This window comes from Triticum aestivum, chromosome 4A, assembly GCF_018294505.1.
Source record: "Triticum aestivum cultivar Chinese Spring chromosome 4A, IWGSC CS RefSeq v2.1, whole genome shotgun sequence".
In the NCBI taxonomy this organism is placed as follows: domain Eukaryota; kingdom Viridiplantae; phylum Streptophyta; class Magnoliopsida; order Poales; family Poaceae; genus Triticum; species Triticum aestivum.
This window is the reverse complement of record NC_057803.1, coordinates 196,258,140-196,280,140: the sequence shown is the minus strand read 5'-3', so window position 1 is coordinate 196,280,140 and position 22,001 is coordinate 196,258,140.

The following is a 22,001-nucleotide window of genomic DNA, read 5'->3' as shown; positions in this document are numbered from 1 at the left end:
ACCACATGGTGCGCTGGTTGGAGATCTGTAAGCCGCGCGACCAGGGCGGTCTCCATATCATGTCGTCCAAATGCATGAATATTGCCCTTCTAATGAGATGGCTGTGGCGGATTGCCAACGGTGAGGGTGGCCTGTGGCTCCGACTCATCCAGCAGAAATACCTCCGTGGCCAGCCACTTGCCTTCTGCCAGCGGTCTGGAGGCTCCCAGTTCTGGCAATCCATCATACAGCTCTTGCCGATCCTCCGCATCGGCACCTTGATTGCGGTTGGCTCGGGCACCTCCACGGTGTTCTGGTTCGATAGATGGGCTGGAGACGTAACCCTCGCGGCACGCTTCCCCGACCTATTCTCCATCACGGGTGAACCGCGGATCTCTGTCGCGACGGTCCTCATTGACTTAGGTCAACTCGCGTTCCGGAGAGCGTTTGGCCCGGCTGAGAACGCAGACTGGCATGAGCTGCTGGAGTGCATCGCGCTGCACGAGCCTGATCTCAAGGGTGGAGAAGACCGTGCCAGGTGGCGGCTAGAGCCATTTGGGAAATTGTGACGCCCGGATAATTAAGCTACAATAATCCTCCATTAATGATGCCATGTCATCACTGTTACTGTTGCTAATCTTGCTTAGATTCAAATCGGCTTAAATTCTAATTTAAATTAAAGTGGAAAATAAAGTTTTCAAACATCCAAACTAAAATGTGTAAACTGTGTCAAATAATTCATAAGTATTATTAGTGAAGAACCCAAAATTTTATAAAGTATTTAAGTGCTCAAAAAATGATTAAAATAATGGCTTTAACAATTAATATAATGACTTATATCATTTCTAAAATATTAAACTATTTTATTTATGGGTGAAACTTTTTGTGGCAGAGAGGTAAACTAGAGCATTAATTTAGGTGTTACTTTTATATTTTATTAAAGTAGGATAATGTGAAAAACAAAATAATATAGTTAAAAGCAAAATAAAAGCAAAATAGAAAAGCCCCCCCCCTCTGGGCCTTGGGCCAACTGGCCAATGGCCAGCCCACCAGCGCCGTGCCTCCCCCTTCCTGTTCACACAGGGGATCGTGGGCATGGCCGATGCCCGCCACGACACCGATCGACGCCGTGGCGGCCATCCGCCGACGAACCCCCGCCTACAAATAGGGCCGGCGCCCCTCCCCCGGCGAACCCTAGCCCCCCTCCTCACTTTTCCCCAATCGCGCCCCCTTCACCCCCCCTCGCCATGGGCGCCCCGATCCGGAGCCACCGCGCTCGTCCCCGCCGCCGTCCGCCATGGCCGACCTCGTCCTCATGCCCACTGCGCTCCCTGGCGCCTGAGGCCTCGTCCTTCTTCTTCGTCGTCGTCCACTACTTCATCTACGTCGACGGGATCGAGCTCTCCTCATCTTCGCCACCTTCTCTTCTCCGACGAACCCCGCCATCGTCTGCTGCTACAAAACTACCACCGGCCTTTCACCCGGTGAGCCCCCCCCCCCTCTCTGCTCCAACCCGCTCCATTGCCGTCACACGCTACCGTCGCTACCGTGCTCCGGCCAAACTTCTGTTTCCGCCCCCGTCGTGGTTGTTGCCACCATTGTAGTTAGCCCCGTATTGAGTTGACCCTGCTAACGAGCTCCTGGGGACCCAGGGAAGCTCGTGTGCCCCGTAGTCGCCGATCCGTCGAGCTCCGCCCTCTGACCGCCGCCGCTGTCGCCCTGGTCGCGCTCCTACATCACCGCGCGAACACGCCCAACACTGATGCGTCCTGCTGCTTGCCACCGCCGCCACTCGCCCTCGCGCGCTACGCTGCGCTCACGCGTGGCCTTGCCGCTCGCCGGCTGGCGCTGCTGCCCCTGCACGCGTCCGCCCGCGCCTGCCTGCTGCTCTTGCTCTGTTACCGCACGGCTTCACACTGCAGCCGCTGCATGTGCACGCGTCGACCTCCGCTCCCTCTCGCTCGCCGGCGCCCGCTGGTGTCCCTTGCTCGCGCGCGCGCCCCACCCCCGCTGCGCAGCCCCGGATCGCCACCGCTGGACATGTTGCTCGCCTCGCCGTGCTCGTGCTCGCGCTGCTCCTGGCCTTGCCTTCCCCCGCGCGCCACGGCTCTCCTCTGCATGTGCACGGCACTCCTCTGCATGTACTGCTACTAATTACTGTAGCTATGGCTAGCTTTGTGAATAATACACTGACTAATTCCCTTGACAACCTCTAATCAGCGGTTAAACAACTACTAACAGGCCAAAAATAAATATGAGTAGAATGTACACTTGAAAAACTTCATATTACTCCACTGGACCAAATTTATTTGATGCATGGATTAAATCCTATAAAAATCATAAAATGTTATCTTCTCTTAACCCTAGCGTTGTGTGTGCGTGCAGTGTGGCCGCGTCCACTTCTGCTGCTGTTGCACTACAGTAACTAAATGTTACTATAGCAGTAGCTAGCTTTGTGCTGCTGCTGCTTATTGACTAGCCCTTTTTGCATCAACAAAATAGACAGCAAATCACTTCGAAAATAAATAAAAATGATGGGAATAGTTTGTACAGTTGACCAACTCCATTTCATCTGACTGGAACAAGTCTGTTAGGTGCATGGATTAATTGCTACAAAAATGACAAAAGTGCATCTTCTGTTAACAGATAAAACTGAAGAAACAGATTACTAACTAGGCTAGTTTGGGGCTGTATTTGGACTAGCTAAGTGCACTGTTCATGCCATCAGATGGCATGGATTGGTAGTAATCTAGGAGTAGAGTAAATCATCTATAGGAATCATCCCCAGTAGAGCTATGAATAACCCATTATAGCCCTCACAAATTGGCTAGTCAATAAACAGATTCTAAGACTTAGTAGAAATTCCGAAATTCTAGAAAACATTTTGAACTTTAGAAATTCGTAGAAAATAAACCGTAGTTCGGATCGGAAAACTTTATATATGAAAGTTGCTCAGAACGACTAGACGAATTCAAATACGCAGTCCGTTCGTCTGCCACACACCTCTAGCATAGCGAACATACAATCATCCCCCTCCGGTTTATCTGTCCCAAAATGGCAAACACCGGGAATACTTTCCCGGTTGTTTCCCCCCTTCGCCGGTAGCACCTAGTACTGCGTTAGACCATCCCTAGCACCGCGTATTACCATGTTATGCTTTGTGATGCTTTGATTGCTCTGTTATTTATTGTGTTTCCCCTTCGTTACTTCTTTTCAATAGACCCCGAGACCGCAGCTGAACCAGTGATCGACTACTTCAACTTCGAGGGCCTGTTTCTGTCTGTAGAGCAACCAGGCAAGCCCCCCTTTGATCACCAGATATCGCCTATTCTTCTCTCTACTGCTTGCACTAGAGTAGTGTAGCATGTTACTGCTTTTCGTTAATCCTATTCTGTTGCATAGCCTGTCATTGATGTTACAGTTGTTGATACCTTACCCGCAATCCTAAATGCTTAGTATAGGATGCTAGTTTACCATCAGTGGCCCTACTTTCATGTCCGTCTGCCATGCTATACTATCGGGTCGTGATCACCCGGGAGGTGGACTCGAGTATATACTATATACTTTATACATGATACATGTGGTAACTAAAGTTGGGTCGGCTTGTAGAGTACCCGCGAGCGATTCATGGATTGGGTTCGAAAGGACGTTTGTCCCGACGGCCCTCTGAGTGAATCTTTGTGGCGGAGCGACAGGGTAGGTTGAGACCACCTAGGAGAGAGGTAGGCCTGGCCATATATACTTTATACATGATACATGTGGTAACTAAAGTTGGGTCGGCTCGTAGAGTACCCGCGAGCGATTCACGGATTGGGTTCGAAAGGACATTTGTCCCGACGGCCCTCTGAGTGAATCTTTGTGGCGGAGCAACAAGGTAGGTTGAGACCACCTAGGAGAGAGGTGGGCCTGGGCCTGGTCAGCGTCCGCGGTTATTTCAAAATAACACGCTTAACGAGATCTTGGTATTTGATCTGAGTCTGGCCATTGGCCTATACGCACTAACCAACTACGCGGAAATAGTTATGGGCACTCGACGTTGTGGTATCAGCCGAAGCCTTCTTGACGTCAGCGACTGAGCGGCGCACGCCGGGTTGGACTGGAACGCCTGCTCTTGTATAAGGGAAGCTAGGTCTGCTCACCTGCCGCGTTCGCAACGTGCAGATGTGCAATGGGCGATGGGCCTAGACCCCTGTGCCATAGGATTTAGACCGGCGTGCTGACCTCTCTGTTGTGCCTAGGTGGGGCTGCGACGTGTTGATCTTTCGAGGCCGGGCAAGACCCAGAAAAGTGTGTCCGGCCAAAGGGGATCGAGCATGTTGGGAAATGTGGTGCACCCCTGCAGGGAAGTTGATCTATTCGAATAGCCGCGTCCCTCGGTAAAAGGACGACCCAGAGTTGTACCTTGACCTTATGACAACTAGAACCGGATACTTAATAAAACACACCCTTCCAAGTGCCACATACAATCCGGTGATCGCTCTCTAACAGGGCGACGAGGAGAGGATCGTCGGGTAGGATTATGCTATGCGATGATACTTGGTGAACTTACCATCTACTCTCTTCTACTGCTTCAAGATGGAGGCGGCCAGAAGCGTAGTCTTCGATAAGACTAGCTATCCCCCTCTTATTCCAGCATTATGCAGTTCAATCCACATATACTACCCCTTTCATTGGTACCAATGCATATGTAGTGTAGCTCCTTGCTTGCGAGTACTTTGGATGAGTACTCACGGTTGCTTTGCTTCCCCTTTTCCCCTTTCTATACCCGGTTGTTGCGACCAGACGTTGGAGCCCAGGAGCCATACGCCACCATCGACGATGACTCCTACTACACTGGAGGTGCCTACTACTACGTGCAGGCCGCTGACGATGATCAGGAGTAGTTTAGGAGGATCCCAGGCAGGAGGCCTGCGCCTCTTTCGATCTGTATCCCAGTTTGTGCTAGCCTTCTTAAGGCAAACTTGTTTAACTTATGTCTGTACTCAGATATTGTTGCTTCCGGTGACTCGTCTATGATCGAGCTCTTGTATTCGATCCCTCGAGGCCCCTGACTTGTAATATGATGCTTGTATGACTTATTTTATTTATAGAGTTGTGTTGTGATATCTTCCCGTGAGTCCCTGATCATGATCGTACATGTTTGCTTGTATGATTAGTGTATGGTCAAATCGGGGACGTCGCAAAAATTCTCCACCAAATCTCTATACCAGGCCATCGCACCTTCGCTGGGGCATGAGGCCCTCACCACCATCTGGGAGATTCGGTTCCCCTTGAAGATTAGGATTTTCTTGTGGCAGTGGATTCGCGGCCGCCTCCCATCTGCCGTGGATGTTCTGAAGCGCAATGGCCCTAGGGATGGGCGTTGCCCGCTCTGTGGGCCGAAAGAGGATTCGAACCATATCTTCTTCGCCTGCGTGTCCGCGCAGTTCCTATGGAGCTGTTTCCGTGAAATAGTGGGTGGAAGCTGGGACCACAACAACATCCCCGCTCTTTTCGCCGAACTTCGGGCGTTAGCTCCCCCAATTCGCCACATTAGGTGGCTGGTCATCGGGGTGCTAACCTGGACACTGTGGACTGTTAGGAATAAACTTGTGATTCGGCGCATTCCTCTCCGACGTGCTACTAGCGCTTTGTTCAAATTGTCGGTGTGGGAGTCCTGGATTAGGGGGTCTCCGGACAGCCGGACTATCTCCATTGGCCGGACTGTTAGACTATGAAGATACAATATTGAAGACTTCATCTCGTGTCCGGATGGGACTCTACTTGGCGTGGAAAGCAAGCTAGGCAATACGGATATGGATATCTCCTCCTTTGTAACCGATCTTGTGTAACCCTAACCCTCTCCGGTGTCTATATAAACCGGAGAGTTTTAGTCCGTAGGATGCAACAACTACAACATACAATCATACCATAGGCTAGCTTCTAGGGTTAGCCTCTCTGATCTCGTGGTAGATCTACTCTTGTACTACCCATATCATCAATATTAATCAAACAGGACGTAGGGTTTTACCTCCATCAAGAGGGCCCAAACCTGGGTAAAACATTGTGTCCCCTGCCTCCTGTTACCATTTGGCCTAGACGCACAGTTCGGGACCCCCTACCCGAGATCCGCCGATTTTGACATCGACGTTGGTGCTTTCATTGAGAGTTCCTCTGTGTCGTCACCGTTAGGCTTGATGGCTCCTATTATCATCGATGGTGATGCAGTCCAGGGTGAGACTTTTCTCCCTGGACAGATCTTCGTATTCGGCGGCTTTGCACTGCGGGCCAATTCGCTTGGCCATCTGGAGCAGATTGAAAGTTACTGTAACGCCCTCGATGCGGCTATATCTCCCACGTGTCGAAGCACGACTTAGAGGCATAACCGCATTGAAAGCAAAGTCGCAAGTGAGGCAATCTTCGCAAACAACCCATGTAATACATAAGGGAAAAGAGATACATAGTTGGCTTACAATCGCCACTTCACACAAATACATGAATAAAGCATTACATCATCCAAGTACAATCAAGGTCCGACTACGGAACCAAAATAAAAGAAGAACCTCAAATGCGACAAAGGTCCCCGATCGACCCCAACTGGGCTCCACTACTGATCAACTAGAACGAAACAACACAAAGGACAAGATCTCCATCGAGCTCCTCCTTAAGCTTGGTTGCGTCACCTGCATGGACTCATCGGCACCTGCAAACTGGTTTTGGAAGTATCTGTGAGCCACAGGGACTCAGCAATCTCAACCCTTGCGATCAAGACTATTTAAGCTTATGGGTAAGGTAAAAGGTATGAGGTGGAGTTGCAGCAAGCGACTAGCATATATGGTGGCTAACATACGCAAATGAGAGCGAGAAAAGAAGGCAAAGCACGGTCGGTAAAAGTATGATCAAGAAGTGATCCTAAAACAACCTACGTCAAGCATAACTCCAACACCGTGTTCACTTCCCGGACTCCTCCGGAAAGAGACCATCACGGTAACACACGCCGTTGATTCATTTTAATTAAGGTCAACTTCTGGTTTTCTACAACCGGACGTTAACAAATTCCCATTTGCCCATAACCGCGGGCACGGCTTTCGAAAGTTCAAATCCCTGCAGGGGTGTCCCAACTTAGCCCATGACAAGCTCTCACGGTCAACGAAGGAATAGACCTCCTCCCGAGACATTCCGATCAGGCTCGGTATCCCGGTTCTTCAAGACATCCTCGACAATGGTAAAACAAATCCAGCAAAGTCGCCCGATGCGCCGACATCCTGATGGGAGCTGCACATATCTCGTTCTCAGGGCAACACCGGATAGGTCAAGCTACGAGTAAAACCAGCCCTCAAGTTTCCCCGAGGTGGCCCCGCAGGCTGCCCATTTCGGACCAACACTTAGACAAGCACTGGCCCGGGGGGGGGGGGTAAAATAAAGATGACCCTCGGGATGCGCGACTCCCAAGGGAAAAAGGCTAGGTGGCGAATGGTAAAACCAAGGTTGGGCCTTGCTGAAGGAGTTTTATTCAAAGCGAACTATCAAGGGGTTCCCACTATAACCCAACCGCGTAAGGAACGCAAAATCCGGAAACATAACACCGATATGACGGAAACTAGGGCGGCAAGAGTGGAACAAAACACCAGGCATAAGGCCGAGCCTTCCACCCTTTACCAAGTATATAGATGCATTAATTAAATAAGATATATTGTGGTATCCCAACAAGTAAACATGTTCCAACAAGGAACAACACCTCCATGTTCCAACGAGGAACAAACTTCAATCTTCACCTGCAACTAACAACGCTATAAGAGGGGCTGAGCAAAGCGGTAACATAGCCAAACAACGGTTTGCTAGGACAAGGTGGGTTAGAGGCTTGGTTCACAATATGGGAGGCATGTTAAGCAAGTGGTAAGTATCGCAGCATAGGCATAGCAAAAGAGTGAGCAACTAAGCAAAGCAAAGGTAGTAGTGATTTCGAGGGTATGATCATCTTGCCTGAGATCCCACAAGGAAGAAGAACGAGTCCATGAAGAAGACAAACGGACGTAGACAAACGGGTCCTCACAAACACGACGTTACCGGAACCCACCCGAAGAAGAAAACACCAGAAAAGAAGCACACAACATAGTAAACAACCAACACACGAACATGGTATGATATGCGGGATGCGGTATGCGATGCATATGCATGATTTGCAAAGGAATGAATGAACCTGGCCTCAACTTGGAAATCCAAGTGTGCCACTGGAAAGATGAGATGAAATCGCTTGAAAACGATATAAAGAACGTCGGAATCGGAGTTACGGTTTGGAAATGGCAAGCAATTCAAATATGACACCGGTCTGCGATATACAGCAAGTAGCCATCTAAATGCAACAAGATGAACATGCTACAGCACTCAAACATGGCAACAAAATACATGGCAGGAATCCATTCATGATGCTTAACAAAAGTCTAGCACTGAGCTACGGCCAAATCATCCATTAACAGGTTCAAACAAGCATGGAAAAAATGCATATGGCAAACAGATTTCAGACTTAGTGAAATTAACACTTGTCTGGAATTTCAGATCAGATAGCACTCTCCGGAGCAACAAAACTACATGCTACAGGACCTGAACATGGCAAAGTAAACCATGACATGGAGTTACTCAAAGAGCTTAACAAAAGTCCCTTAGTGACCTTGAGCCAAAAGGGATCAGAAAATACAATTGCAAGCATGTGAACATGGCAAAAACACAATCAGATCACAGACTTAGTGAAAATTGGAGCATGCTGAAAACAGATATCAAGTAGGCATGTTTACGAGCTCGATGCACTCACTACGGGGCAAGTCATGACCAACTAAGCATACATCCATCAAGAATACACAAAATTCAAGCTAGACATGGCAAGAACAATAGCATAACATGCACGGATCAACTACAACATCCTCGGCAAAATTGCTAACAAGTAGACAATCTGCCTAGATTCACGAAATAGCAAAAGTAGAGCTCGATTGACTCAAGCTAGGGTGCTCCATAATTGCAAACAAAGACATGGATGGATAGAGCACTACAAGATTAACAAAACATCCTTACTGATCATCCTCAAAAGAGGCACGGATCACTAGGAAACAACATGAACATATGGCATAATGAGATAAACAGCTCAAGGACTTCGTGGAAATGCTAAGTCCCTGAAATCAGCATTACCAAGTGCCTCATTTTGCAAGCTCATGCTAGTCACCACACACATCCCAAAAATACATGGGATGCACCTCTGGAAAGATGGCAAAACCCTTAACAAAACATATGTAGAGCTCATGGGCATATCATGCACACAATAATCATGGCAAAAATGACAAATATCTAAATGGAGCATCAGATCTGACAATTATCTCAAGTAGCACTCTTCTAACAGCATTTCGGGCATTAAGATGAACTCAAATGAAAATGATGCAATGAGATGAAATGATGTGCTCTCTGAGACGAACATTTCGATATGCTATATGCACAAAACGGAGCTACGGATGCAAAGTTACGACACGATGAATATGTGCATATGAATCTGGGAATTTCGGGGACTTAGTGAAAAAAACAGGACTGAAAGGTGAGCGTTGGATAACTATTCATTGCAAGGGCGAGTAATAGGAGGGGCTCACCCATGGGCTTCGGCCCACGAGGGGGGGGGGGAGGCAGGACGAGGCTGGGCCGGTGGAGATGGGCCTGGACGAGGTCGGGCCCAGGGGCGACGCTCCCCTCGTCGTCTCCTTCCTCCCGACTGCACGAGGCAGGAGGCCATGGCAGTCAACGGCGGCCGGGGAAGGTCTCCGGTGAGGCGGGCACGGCAGGGATCGGCGGGAATGGACGGATCCAGAGGAGAGGGTGCCAGATCCAAGGAGCTCCAATCGGCGTCGGGAGCGGATCGGGGCGGCGGCGCGCTTCCTGTCGAAGTACAGAGAGAGAGATGAGGAGAGATCAAGAGAGAGAGAGAGAAAACAAAGCCAGAGACAGGGCAACAGGGAGGCGCGAGCTCACCGGGACGACGGTGCTCCTGCGTGGTGCTCGTCGACGGTGGCGAGGCAGCAGGGTTCGAGGAGCAGCGCGGTGGAGGCGCTGGTGAGGTCGGGCGGCGGAGCGCGGGCCCGGCGCGGCCCGATTCGTCCCCGGGGCGGGCCGGATCTGGGCCCCGGCGGCGGCGGCGAAGTGGGGCTCTGCGTGGTGACGTGGCGGGCTGTGATTGGCTGAGGAGGGCGGCGCGGACATGTCCGGCGCGGGGATATTTGTCCGGCGACGCGAGAGGGAGCGGGGCTAGGGTTTGCACCACGATTTTCGAAGGGGATCACATATTTATAGGTAGAGGGAGCTAGGAGAGTCCAAATGAGGTGCGGTCTGCGGCTACGCGATCGTGATCGAACGCTCTAGATGATAGAAGGGGTTTAGGTGGGTTTTGGGCCAAATTGGAAGGGTGTTGGGCTGCAACACACACGAGGCCTTTTCGGTCCCTCGGTTAACCGTTGGAGTATCAAACGAAGTCCAAATGGTACTAAACTTGACAGGTGGTCTACCGGTAGTAAACCAAGGCCGCTTGGCAAGTCTCGGTCCAATCCGGAAATGTTTAACACCCGCACACGAAAGAAAGGTAGAAATGACCACCGGAGGAGAACGGAGCGCCGAAATGCAAAACGGACAACGGGCAAAATGCTCGGATGCATGAGACGAACATTTATGCAAAATGAAATGCACATGATGACATGATATGCAATGCATGACAACGCAAGCAATGACAACGCAACAACAACGAATAACTAGAGGACACCTGGCACATCGGTCTCGGGGCGTTACAACACTCCACCACTACGAGAGGATCTCGTCCCGAGATCTAGAATGGCACCGGAGGAACAACGGAAGAGAAAGAGAAGAGGTAAAACTAAGTTGCTTCTTTGACCAATGAGTGAAACCAAAGAACCTTGAAGATGTTAAGCCATTTCGAGAAAAAGAATACGACGGAGATGAACGGAGTTGAAAACATTCCGTTAGAAAAGAGGAACAACGAACCTTGCGAAAGCCTTGAGGTTGAAGGGAAGATATATGTTGAAAACACTCCGGTTAAGGAAGGGGATCAAGGAAGACCAAATTCGGGCAGCACTCCGATTGAAAAGAAAGAAATTGAATAAGAACATGGTAAGATGAGAAGATACTTGATGACATTACAAAACACTGCCTCCGGAACAAAGGGAAACAATATCTTGAGAGAGCACATTTACAACAAATGCTAGAACGGAGTTGTTGAAAAACCAACAATGAAAAGAATAAGTTTGATATGGTCTTATGGAATACATCTCAAATTATGAGGTGACAACCTGCCACTCACGGAAAAAGAATTGGATTGGAATGAACAAGGAGACGAGAAACTTATCACCGGAAGGATATATGAAGAACTTGGATCCTATATGAGCACCATTATAGCAACAATCCTTAGGGAAGGCTTTAGGTGAAATATAACCCAAGATAACTCCAAAGACGAGATTGGTGGATTTAAAATATCTCGTTCATGACAACATGTGAATCATGAAACATGAATTCAAATTATCAAGAATGACATAATACCATCTCCAAAGATACGGTAGAAAGAAATGCACTCCGGATAGCAAGATGAGAATGCTTGAGCTCCTTAGAAAAGAATCTCGATGAACACTTCGAGAAGGAATATAAAACCTTGATGAACCATCATGTAGAACCTCCATGAAGAACTCCGTTAAACAAAAGAATGATCAAACGGAAAGAAAGGGTAGTTGAAAACACAAGGTGAAGCCTTGCAATGATTAGATGGATCTTCGCGATGATGTAACCGAGAAAACTTGGAACTCCGGAAAAGAAAGATGAGCAATTGAAACCAAGAATTAGTATGATGAGCCACTCCGGAAAACAGGAATTGAATAAACTCGATGAAACAAGAATAAGAATTACATTCTGCTTATCCTTCACCAATTAAATTGATGACAATCAACGGATTCGACATATTACTTATTCTCGTAGAAAAGATTAAGAGAGAGATATCGCAAACTTGAGAATGTATTCAACGAACCACCGGTAGGATTGGAACAACGAATGAATTGATATGATAACGAATGACGAGAACTCTTGCACGAAACCACCGTAAGAATTAAAATGACCGAAGGAAAGATAAAGAAACACCGGGAAGAATTATGAAATGAACGAGGATACTTGAGAGAATTTAGATACAAGTGAACGAAGGGATCACAAACTGATTAGAGAATATTGAATGATACACCGGTAAGATTGGAGAATGATAACTGGAAGCTAAGAAAAAATAAAACCGAGATGATGGGCTCCGGAGAATCAAACTGAAAATACTCTGAATTACTCCGAATGGTTGAAAAGAATATCTCACAATCGCAAATAATTATGAGAGGATGGCAACAAGATAGAATCGCGAATCTTGAAGAGAATGGAGCAAGATTGAGAGAAAAATCTTCTTCGGTCTACAAATCCGCGAGAATGATGACGGGAAACACCACCATGAATTATTTAGACACTCTGAAAGAATCAAAACGAAGAGGTTGAGCCAGCGATGAAAAGAATTTGACAGACCTTGGAGAAGTACATCTGACTGATGAAAATTCATTCTTACGTCAAACTTTGAAAATAAATTTGAGGATAGCTCCGGGAAAATAAGAAGAGTCAGGTAAGATCCTGGGTAAAGACCTGTGGGTTAGGGCCCACTCAAAGAAACACCGTTGAAATGATTAAAGGAGAGCTTGCACCGGTTGAATTAAAAGGCTTGAATGAGATAACATCCTCAAAATAGCTTGAACGAATTAAGAGTGGAATCATGAATCTTCTCTGATATCTTTAGCACTCTGGAATAAAAGAATAGCAAGTGGGAAAAATTAAGAGGTGCACCGGCATAAATAGGCATTGGGCAAAAAGAAAAGGAGTAAGCTCAATACCAAAGCTTGAATTAAATCTACCGGAGAAGAAAAAGAATGATGAAAGATGAACTAGTAGAACATCTTCATGGAAAACACCGGGTAAGAACATTGACGGAAAAAGGAATGGAGAGACTTCACAATGATAAAAGGATACTTGAATAAGAAATCTGAGTCCTCGAAGAAGAAGGGTGGGTGGGTGGGAAAAACAAAGACAACTTGGAACGGATGATACAAACTTGGAACAGTATGAGGAGGAGCTGCAGCAAGCGACTAGCATATTTGGTGGCTAACATATACGCAAAAGAGAGCGAGAAGAGAAGGCAAAGCACGATCGAGAGAACTATGATCAAGAAGTGATCCTAGAGCAACCTACGTCAAGCATAACTCCAACACCGTGTTCACTTCCCGGACTCTTCCGGAAAGAGACCATCACGGCAACACACGCGGTTGATGCATTTTAATTTAAGGTCAACTTCAGGTTTTCTACAACCGGACATTAACAAATTCCCATCTGCCCATAACCGCGGGTACGGCTTTCGAAAGTTCAAATCCCTGCAGGGGAGTCCCAACTTAGCCCATCACAAGCTCTCACGGTCAACGAAGGATATTCCTTCTAGCGGGAAGACCCGATCAGACTCGGAATCCCGGTTACAAGACATTTCGACAATGGTAAAACAAGACCAGCAAAGCCGCCCGATGCGCCGACAAATCCCGATAGGAGCTGCACATATCTCGTTCTCAGGGCACACCGGATAGGTCAAGCTACGAGTAAAACCAACCCTCGAGTTTCCCCGAGGTGGCCCCGCAGGCCGCCCGTTTCGGACCAACACTCAGAGGAGCACTGGCCTGGGGGGTTTAAAATAAAGATGACCCTTGAGTTCGCGAAACCGAAGGGAAAAGAGGCTAGGTGGCGAATGGTAAAACCAATGTTGGGCATTGCTGGAGGAGTTTTATTCAAGGCGAACTGTCAAGGGGTTCCCATTATCACCCAACCGCGTAAGGAACGCAAAATCCAGGAACATAACATTGATATGACGGAAACTAGGGGGGCAAGAATGGAACAAAACACCAGGCATAAGGCCGAGCCTTCCACCCTTTACCAAGTATATAGATGCATTAATTAAATAAGAGGTATTGTGATATCCCAACAAGTAAACATGTTCCAACAAGGAACAACATCTCCATGTTCCAACAAGGAACAAACTTCAATCTTCACCTGCAACTAACAATGCTATAAGAGGGGTTGAGCAAAGCGGTAACTTAGCCAAACAACGGTTTGCTAGGACAAGGTGGGTTAGAGGCTTGGTTCAAAAACATGGGAGGCATGATAAGCAAGTGGTAGGTATCTCATCAATATAATGTAGGCATTTATTCCGTAAATAGTCATACGTGCTTATGGAAAAGAACTTGCATGACATCTTTTATCCTACCCTCCCGTGGCAGCGGGGTCCTATTGGAAACTAAGGGATATTAAGGCCTCCTTTTAATAGAGAACCGAAACAAAGCATTAACACATAGTGAATACATGAACTCCTCAAACTATGGTCATCACCGGGAGTGGTCCCGATTATTGTCACTTCGGGGTTGCCGAATCATAACACATAGTAGGTGACTATAGACTTGCAAGATAGGATCTAGAACTCACATATATTCATGAAAACATAATAGGTTCAGATCTGAAATCATGGCACTCGGGCCCTAGTGACAAGCATTAAGCATAGCAAAGTCATAGCAACATCAATCTCAGAACATAGTGGATACTAGGGATCAAATCCTAAGAAAACTAACTCGATTACATGATAAATCTCATCCAACCCATCACCGTCCAGCAAGCCTACGATGCAATTACTCACGCACAGCGGTGAGCATCATGAAATTGGTGATGGAGGATGGTCGATGATGACGACGACGACGAATCCCCCTCTCCGGAGCCCCGAACGGACTCCAGATCAGCCCTCCCGAGAGAGATTAGGGCTTGGCGGCGGCTCCATATCGTAAAACGCGACGAAACTTTCTCTTTAATTTTTTTCTCCTCGAAAGCCAATATATGGAGTTGGAGTTGGCGTCGGAGGGCCACCAGGGGGCCCACGAGGTAGGGGCGCGCCCAGGGGGAGGGGCGCGCCCCCCACCCTCGTGGACAGGGTGTGGGGCCCCTGGTCTTCATCTTCGGTGAGGATTTTTTATTATTTATTCTAAGATATTCCATGGAGTTTCAGGTCATTCCGAAAACTTTTGTTTTCTACACATAAAACAACACCATGGCAATTCTGCTGAAAACAGCGTCAGTCCGGGTTAGTTCCATTCAAATCATACAAGTTAGAGTTCAAAACAAGGGCAAAAGTGTTTGGAAAAGTAGATACGACGGAGACGTATCAACTCCCCCAAGCTTAAACCCTTGCTTATCCTCAAGCAATTCAGTTGACAAACTGAAAGAGAAAAAGAAAAACTTTTACAAACTCTGTTTGCTCTTGTTGTTGTAAACATGAAAAGCCAGCATTCAAGTTTCAGCAATTATTATGAACTAACCATACTCACAATAACACGTAGGTCTCACAATTACTCATATCAATAGCATAATCAGCTAGCGAGCCATAATAATAAAACTCGGATGACAACACTTTCTCAAAATAATCATAACATGATATAACAAAATGGTATCTCGCTAGCCCTTTCTGAGACCGCAAAACATAAATGCAGAGCACCTTTAAAGATCAAGGACTGACTAAACATTGTAATTCATGGTAAAAGAGATCCAGTCAAGTCATACCCAATATAAACCAATCATAATGAATGCAAACGACAGTGTGCTCTCCAGCGGGTGCTTTTTAATAAGAAGGGTGATGACTCAACATAAAAGTAAATAGATAGGCCCTTCGCAGAGGGAAGCAGGGATTTGTAGAGGTGCCAGAGCTCGATTTTTGAAATAGAGATAAATAATATTTTGAGCGGCATACTTTCACTGTCAACGTAACAACTATGAGATGGCTGTATCTTCCATACTACATGCATTATAGGCAGTTCCCAAACAGAATGGTAAAGGTTTATACTCCCCCTCCTCCACAAGCATCAATCCATGGCTTGCTCGAAACAACGAGTGCCTCCAACATTCAACGGGTCCCAGGGGGAGTTTTGTTTAATTATTTTGATTTGCTTTGATCTTTTTGGATCATGGGACTGGGCATCCCGGTTACCGGCCCTTTCTCGTGAATGAGGAGCGGAGTCCACTCCTCTTGAGAATAACCCACCTAGCATGGAAGATATAGGCAGCCATAGTTGCACATGAGCTGCTCGAGCATACAAAACAGAATTTCATTGGAAGGTTTGGAGTTTGGCACATACAAATTTACTTGGAACGGCAGGTAGATACCGCATATAGGAAGGTATAGTGGACTCATATGGAACAACTTTGGGGTTTAAGGAGTTTGGATGCACAAGCAGTATTCCCGCTTAGTACAGGTGAAGGCTAGCAAAAGACTGGGAAGCGACCAACTGAGAGAGCGACAACAGTCGTAAACATGCATTAAAATTAATTCACACCGAATATAAGCATGAGTAGGATATAATCCACCATGAACATAAATATCATGAAGGCTATGTTGATTTGATTCAACTACATGCGTGAACATGTGCCAAGTCGAGTCACTCAATTCATTTAAAGGAGGATACCATCCTATCATACCACATCATAATCATCTCAATAGCATGTTGGCACGCAAGGTTAACCATTATAACTCATAGCTAATCAAGCATGGCACAAGCAACTATAATCTCTAAATGTCATTGCAAATATGTTTACTTCATAATAGCTGAATCAGGAACGATGAATCATCATATTTACAAAAACAAGAGAGGTCGAGTTCATACCAGCTTTTCTCATCCCAATGAGTCCATCATATATCATCATTATTGCCTTTCACTTGCACGACCGAACGGTGTGTATAATAATAAGAGTGCACGTGCATTGGACTAAGCTGGAATCTGCAAGCATTCAACTCAAGAGAGAAGACAAGTAATATGGGCTCTAAGTTAAATAAACAATCTTGCATATAAGAGCCACTAAGCATTTTCAATATAGTCTTCTCGACCCCCAAAGAAAGGAAAAGAAAAATAAAAACTATTTACACGGGAAAGCTCCCAACAAGCAAAAGAAGGACGGGAAATATTTTTGGGTTTTCTTTTTAATTCTACTACAAGCATGGAAAGTAGACTAAACTAATTTTTTTTGTTTTTCTTAAGGTTTATCAAACACACAAGAAGAAAGCTAGAAAAAGAAATTAAACTAACATGGATATTACAATGAAAGAGTATGAGCACCGACATCTAGCAATGAGTGTGTGTGAACATGAATGTAATGTCGGTGGGAAATACGTACTCCCCCAAGCTTAGGCTTTTGGCCTAAGTTGGTCTATTGCCAGGGATAACCTGGCTGATATCCGTAGGTGAAGCTGGGGTCGTACTGCGATGAAGAATAGTTGGGATCATAATGTGATGAAGAGGACTCTGACTGCCACTGGCTGGCAACCGCCTCAGGATCCCAAGAATAAACAGACATTCGTGGAGGCTCCGGTTCCGAGGCTGGTGCAGGATTCCGATAGGCTTGAACAGCCGCCCACGGAACAATGTAAGTACCTGCAGACAAGTTAAACAAAGAGGGAGCAGGCAAAGTAATAGTCTCAGGGTGATGTTTATCAAAGTACAATTTATATTTAAGCGCCCTTTCGCGATTCTTAACAAGAAAATCATGCGCTACCATACTCTTATAATCTAAATAAGCACGGGGCAGCGCTGTTTCTTCTTTCTCCTCATGCCTAATAGGTATTTCAAAATGTTCAGCTAGGCGTGAAGCATAAATGCCTCCAAAGATGGGGCCCTTAGTACGGTTCATACTCAACCGTCTAGCAACAATTCCACCCATACTAACAGAGTTATTGCGGTATAAACCATGGAGCAAAATAATAATATCAGGAATACTAAGGTTCCCACAGTTCCCGCGACCAATCAAGCAACGACTAGCAAATAAGGCAAAGTAGCGTAAAACAGGGAAATGTATGCTAGTAATTCTTGCATCAGAAACCTTCCTGGTTTCTCCCACAGTGATAGTGTCAATATAAGCTTCCACTTCATTACGGTGTGGTTCATCTAAAGAACCCTCGAAAGGTATTTTGCAAACCTCGCAAAATGCAGCTAATGTCATCTCCCTAGCAACATCATATAAATGGAACTCTACTGTTGGAGGTGATTTCTTAGGGAAAAAGTAGAAGTTCTGCACAAAAGTATTTGTGAGTAAGAGATACTGATGACGTTGGTCGCGGAGGAAGTTGGTGAGGCCGGCGTTCTCAATCAATAGATAGAAATCTTCATAAATCCCGGCACTCCTCAAGAAGTCATCGGAAGGCCATTCACACGGCCGGACCTCCGCGATACGAGGCAGATTAAATTTGGGCTTCTGTTCTTCTTCCTTTTGTTTCTCCTTAGAACTTCGGCTCGACGAGCCCCTCAAAAGTCTCTTCATTATTTCTGAAACAATCTGAAATTTTTAGTAACTTCAAACAAAGTGAACCAACTTCAATAAGATTGATAGCAACTACTCATACAAGTGCCTAGAGCATATATCAAGCATTAGAACTACTTGGAACCATATATATTTGACATGCAAGCTCAAGAACATGGTCACCTATGCAGCACAAATTTGCAATGAATAAAGCACTAGAACAAAAACTAATTGGACCAATGGAGGAGTCACATACCAAGGAACAATCTCCCCAAGCAGTTTTGCGAGAGGTGCTTTGAGCAAGGAGATCGAAAATCGCAGCAAAAGTTGCTGGAACACGAGCTTGAGTTGGTTTTTCGGGTTTGTGCGAGACAGAGGAAGAAGATGGGTGCAGGAATAAGTGGAGGAGGGCCACCGTGGGCCCACGAGGCAGGGGGCGCGCCCAGGGGGGTAGGGCGCGCCCTCCACCCTCGTGACCAGGTGGCAGCTCCCCCCGCGGTAATTTTTGCACTAAAAATCCTTAAATATTCCCGAAAAAATCATATTAAATTGGCATGGCATTCTGAGGACTTTTATTTTCGGGATATTTTTATATTGCACGGATAAGTCAGGAAACAGACAGAAAAATACTATTTTACTTTATTTCTACTAAAGAACAGAAAATATAAAGAGGGTACAGAAGGTTGTGCTTCTAGTTTCATCCATCTCATGCTCATCAAAAAGAATCCACTAACAAGGTTGATCAAGTCTTGTTAACAAACTCATTCCGATAATCATGGAACCGGAGAAATTTCGAATAACACTATGTTACCTCAACGGGGATATGGACATCCCCAACAATAAGTATATCATATTTCTTTTTGACAGTAGGAAGAGGAAATTCAAAACCTCCAAATATAATCGATGGAATTTTTCCAATAGAGTTGACACTATAAACTTGAGGTTGTTTCCTCGGAAAGTGCACCGTATGCTCATTACCATTAACATGAAAAGTGACATTGCCTTTGTTGCAATCAATAACAGCCCCTGCAGTATTAAGGAAAGGTCTTCCAAGAATAATAGACATACTATCATCCTCGGGAATATCAAGAATAACAAAGTCCGTTAAAATAGTAACGTTTGCAACCACAACAGGCACATCCTCACAAATACCGACAGGTATAGCAGTTGATTTATCAGCCATTTGCAAAGATATTTCAGTAGGTGTCAACTTATTCAAGTCAAGTCTACGATATAAAGAGAGAGGCATAACACTAACACCGGCTCCAAGATCACATAAAGCAGTTTTAACATAATTTCTTTTAATGGAGCATGGTATAGTAGGTACTCCTGGATCTCCAAGTTTCTTTGGTATTCCACCCTTAAAAGTGTAATTAGCAAGCATGGTGGAAATTTCAGCCTCCGGTATCTTTCTTTTATTAGTAATGATATCCTTCATATACTTAGCATAAGGATTTGTTTTGAGCACATCAGTCAATCGCATACGCAAAAAGATAGGTCTAATCATTTCAGCAAAGCGCTCAAAATCCTCATCATCCTTTTTCTTGGATGGTTTCGGAGGAAAAGGCATGGGTTTCTGAACCCATGGTTCTCTTTCTTTACCATGTTTCCTAGCAACGAAGTCTCTTTTATCATAACGTTGATTCTTTGATTGTGGGTTATCAAGATCAACAGCAGGTTCAACTTCTACATCATTATCATTACTAGGTTGAGCATCATCATGAACATCATCATTAACATTTTCACTAGGTTCATGTTCATTACCAGATTGTGTTTCAGCATCAGACATAGAGATATCATTTGGATTATCAGGTGGTTCAGCAATAGGTTCACTAGAAGTTTGCACAGTTCTATCATTTTTCTTTTTCTTCCTTTTAGAAGAACTAGGTGCATCAATATTATTTCTTTGAGAATCTTGCTCGATTCTCTTAGGGTGGCCTTCAGGATACAAAGGTTCCTGAGTCATTCTACCAGTTCTAGTAGCCACTCTAACAGCATAATCATTTTTCTTACTATTCATTTCATCAAGCATTTCTTTCTGAGCTTTAAGTACTTGTTCTACTTGAGTGGTAACCATAGAAGCATGTTTGCTAACAAGTTTAAGTTCACCTCTAATATTATCCATATAATCACTCAAGCGTTTAATCATAAAGGTATTCTGCTTTAATTGTCTACCAAAATAAGCATTAAAGTCATCTTGCTTAAACATAAAGTCATCAAACTCATCCAAGCACTGACTAGCAATTTTAGTAGGAGGGACTTCAACTTTATCATATCTATAGAGAGAATTTACCTTTACTACCTGTGTCGGGATATCGGGAGGTTCTTCAGTAAATAAGTAATTGAGATCATATACTTCTTCAACAGGCGGTAAATTAAGACCATGTATTTCTTCAATAGGAGGTAAATTCTTAACATCTTCAGCTTTAATACCTTTTTCTTTCATAGATTTCTTTGCCTCTTGCATATCTTCGGGACTGAGAAATAGAACACCTCTCTTCTTCGGAGTTGGTTTAGGAATAGGCTCAGTAATTGGCTCAGGAGCTGGCTCAGGAGTTGGCTCGGGAGGTGGCTCAGGAGGTGCCCAATTATTTTCATTTGCCAACATATTATTCAATAAAATTTCAGCGTCATCCGATGTTCTTTCCCTGAAAAGAGAACCAGCACAACTATCTAGGTAATCTCTGGAAGCATCAGTTAGTCCATTATAAAAGATATCAAATATTTCAGGTTTCTTAAGAGGATGATCAGGCAAAGCATTAAGTAACTTGAGAAGCCTCCCCAAGCTTGTGGGAGACTCTCTTCTTCAATTTGCACAAAATTGTATATTTCCCTCAAAGCAGCTTGTTTCTTATAAGGAGGGAAATATTTAGCAAAGGAGTAATAAATCATATCCCGGGGACTTTGCACACAGGCAGGATCAAGAGAATTAAACAATTTCTTAGCATCACCCTTTAATGAGAACGGAAATATTTTGAGTATATAAAAGTGGCGCGATCTCAGATTATTAGTAAACAGGGCAGCTATTTCATCTAACTTACGAAGATGTGCCACAACAGTTTCAGATTCAGTCATAAAAAGGATCAGATTCAACCAAAGTAATTATATCTGGATCAACAGTAATATCATAATAATCCTGATCAGGAACACAGATAGGTGAAGTAGCAAAAGTAGGGTCGGGTCTCATCCTACCTCTAAAAGATTCCTTACTCCACTTAATTAGTAACCTCTTATGTTCAGGTTTATCCAGACAAGCAAGAATAGCTTCATAAGATTCATTATTAAAAAGATAACCCTCGGGAATAACAGGCATAGGTTCATCATCACTAACATCATCGTGTTCAGGTTCACTAATTTCTCTTTCTCTAGACTTAGAAATTTGCTCATCTAGAAATTCACCAAGTGGCACAGTAGTATCAAGTATAGAAGTAGTTTCATCATAAGTATCATGCATAGCAGAAGTAGCATCATCAATAACATGCGACATATCCGAATTCATAGCAGTAGTAGGTTTAGGTGTCGCTAGCTTACTCATAACAAAAGGTGAATCAAGTGCAGAGCTAGATGGCAGTTCCTTACCTCCCCTCGTAGTTGAGGGATAAACTTTTGTCTTAGCGTCTTTCAAGTTC